The sequence below is a fragment of the Syngnathus leptorhynchus genome, chromosome 1 (assembly GCF_054491065.1).
Source record: "Syngnathus leptorhynchus isolate UIUO chromosome 1, UIUO_Slep, whole genome shotgun sequence".
In the NCBI taxonomy this organism is placed as follows: Eukaryota; Metazoa; Chordata; class Actinopteri; order Syngnathiformes; family Syngnathidae; genus Syngnathus; species Syngnathus leptorhynchus.
This window is the reverse complement of record NC_141195.1, coordinates 24,442,284-24,445,750: the sequence shown is the minus strand read 5'-3', so window position 1 is coordinate 24,445,750 and position 3,467 is coordinate 24,442,284.

The window sequence follows — 3,467 nt, the reverse complement described above, 5'->3', positions numbered from 1 at the left end:
CTATGGTCCTCTTTTCTTGTAAATATATCCGAAAGTCTTTCTGCCTCCCACTTCTTACCTATTGTAGAAGGAGCGCACGAGCGGCGAATGAGCTCCTCTCATTGGCTGGTAATTTAGGGATGGGCTGGAGCATCTCTAGGAGGTGGGAGGGGCCGCTGAGTCCTCTGCGCTCCCTTTCTCCCTCGCTTTGCCCTGTTTTATTTTGTTTCGAAGCTCAATGTGAAGACTGTTTGGGTAAGGGGACGTGCAAGAGGGGGGGCGAGAGAGTATTTCTAGCAAAAGAAAAGGGGGAAACAATTTGCATGAAGATGGTTTTGGGGTAGGAAAAAAAAGTGAGATGAAAAGGATGTGAGTGTGACTGTTTGGAGGAAATTGCAATTCTCACACTGGTGCGTCTCGAGCAGAATGCGAGGTCTCGTAAGTCGCACCTTCTCAGGTTTCTGCTGCTGGATGCTTGGGATTTTGGACTCATGTGACACACAGCATGTGTGCGAACACACAGAAAAAAATATATTAGCAGTGGAGCGGAGAGAGGAGGTGATTAAAAAATACAGTTCAAAAAAATCGACACAGTCCATCGACGTTTATTTGTGATATTTGGGGGAAGAAAAAGAAAAAAAGAGAAGATATATCAGTTCTGGACTTTTTTTTTTTTTTACCATTAAAGTGAACTTTAACCTGTTAACTAACTAACTAACTAACTAACTAACTAACTAACTAACTAACTAACTAACTAACTAACGTTTTTTGAGGTATTGGGAAGAAAAAAAAAGATACGATATATCAGTTCTGGACTTTTTCTTTTCACCCTTAAAGTGAACTTTAACCTGTGTGGCTCATTAAAAAAAAATAATTATATGGAGGAACTAATTGCACCTCATAACAGTCAAATGTAAAAAAACGTTTGTACAGTTCTCGGTATTTGGATACCTCCAAGCACTTTCTTTCGCTACCATTCTGCAGAGCCTGAATGGTTTCTCATTAATTAATTAACATTCCTATGTCACTGTGTTTTCTGAGGGGCCTTTGTTACGGCCCCACAAAACCTCTTTCAGAGCTGCTCTTCACATAGTCTCTCTCATGCTCGCTCGCTCTCTCTCCTACTCACTCTCTCTCTCTCTCTTTTCTTCCACTTTCCAATGGAATGTCTGTTTTCGCTCCTTGTGTCTATTGTCATTTTAAATATGTTGCTATCAAGTCATGCTCTTTTTTTTTTCTCGCCGCCAAGCCCTTTGAGCAAATATTCATTCGGCCAGTTCAAAGGAGATGGAGGGAGCCTTTGCATCCACATGCAAACAGCGCTGGCATGCACACACACACACATTTCAACTACATCCACCTTTCTTTCCCCTTCCTGTTGGCGGAGCTCTGTCATCTTTCAAATGTTATTGAGTTGTCTGGCCCAAGGGGGATTCTCTTTTACACACACACACACAGAAAGCGTAAAGCCGGCATGTCTGGTCTTCTACCCCCGTCTCGTTTTTTTTTTTGTTCCTTTCCCACTTGTCGACGTCGTTTGGGTCAAAGTTGGTCAAGTCAGCTGATGCGACGCAATGGTGGGAGCAAAACGAGCTGCGGGTGTGATAAAGTCTTCTGTGGTGCTTTGTCGTCCGACAGTGATCTTTTATGACAAGTGTTATCAAAAATCAGGAGTTAGGCGACATCAGACAACATTTTAGTGTGTGTGTGTATGCTGTGATATGAGTTAGCGCACAGTTTCTGTCAAATGCCTGTATTTGTAGGATAAGCAGCAGCTAGCCACTCATTTGACTTTTTTCAGAATTTTCAAACCTTAAAATTAATATCTAATTTATAATTATCTAATATATTATTATATATTATAATATAATACATGATAGAATAAAAGTTGTCTCTCCAGTTACAAGTGTCTAACAGTAAAGAATGAATTAAAAAAATATATATAAAAAAAAAAATGACCAGAATTAAAATACAGTAGGTGGAGAAAGAACTTGATCTACCAAACACAACCTAGATTGATAAAGATGAGCATCTGCATTAGCTTCCATCTTGTTCCAAGGTTGTTCCATGCTTTCATTTGAAGTGGTATGAAGTTTTTCATAAGCAAAGAAAAATGAAGTGCTCCAAAGTTTGATTGAAAGCTATTCACATAATTATTGTGTTTGCTTCATCCATCAATCATCTCTTTTCATTTTTGTGGTTGTCCACAGGGCATATGTAGTTTCCCAAAAAAATAATAATTCATGCTCACATTTACACCAAAAGGCAATTTACTGTATTTATAAATAATTGACCAAAATACAACTTGTCATCTTTGTGCTCTTTTTTTTTTTGTCCTTGTCTCTGAAATATTCGGCTTGACATCAAAGTCAGCGCTCTCTCTCTCTCTCTCTCTCTCTCTCTCTCCCCTCCTCCGCTCTTCGCTTTCCCGACTGCAAACATGATCCAAGCAGCGGCTGCCTTGAAGACACAGACAAGTAGCTACCTGATACCTGACACTAACTTGAGAGCACTCACCACGGACTTGCTTGCTACCTGAGCTCCTCGCACCATTCACTAGCTTGCCACTCAATCACCGCCTGAGCCACTTCACCTCCTCACCCCAGAAAGCCTCCCTCGTCGTATTTCCCAATCGATCTGTCGGTGTCACTAGAAGAATGCGAGACACTGCGTCAGGTGTGTTTTTGGGCTTTTCATGGGAAACCCTTGAAAGCCAACAAAAGGTTCCTCTCCATCCTCCCCGCCTCCATCTTTACTCTCAGCATCTCACAGTACAATAGGGAAGGAAGGAATGAAAGAAAGGTGGGGGGGTGATGATGTAAGGGGACAGAGTGGGGGGGGGGGGGACAATGGTGGGCCTCCAGAGATGTGATTAGTCATGGAGTTCAGTCAAACCCTCCATCAGACGCCAAAGTGTTGAACTCGTCACCTCAGCCGGAGGCCTGTCAAGTTTGGCGATGTGAAAGAGCAGAATTATTCTTTTTGGATTTGAATGACTTTCTTTTGGAGCGCTCCAGTCATTTATTCCATGACTTCTTCTGGAAATGTCAGCGACGGGCATCCACGCAATAGTCGTTTCATCCGATTTGTGTGTTTCACAATCTTTATTTAGTTGACGCACATACTTGACATTTAAGATGAATGTTGAGCGGTTGAACAGGTTTATTCATTATTGACCTACTGTCATTTATGGGATAACACAGCAAGCAAGTTGTTGCTGAGTTGTTTTGATTTATCTTTAAGACAATACGAGGTAGAATTAGTTTTGTAAAAATTGGGAAAAAGCCAATTTCCAATGCTGCATTTTTTTTTTGCTGAATTTGCCAAATTTAAATGTGCCAAGTTTGTTGCCTTGAAATTTTGCGTTTACTACTCACCCTTTTTTTTTTCCCCTTACAGTCCATGACAAGAGCATTTCATTGTTGTTCGTCCATGATGAATTATATTTCATTTTTTCCTTGTGGCTTGTTGAAAACCTTTTTGGCACC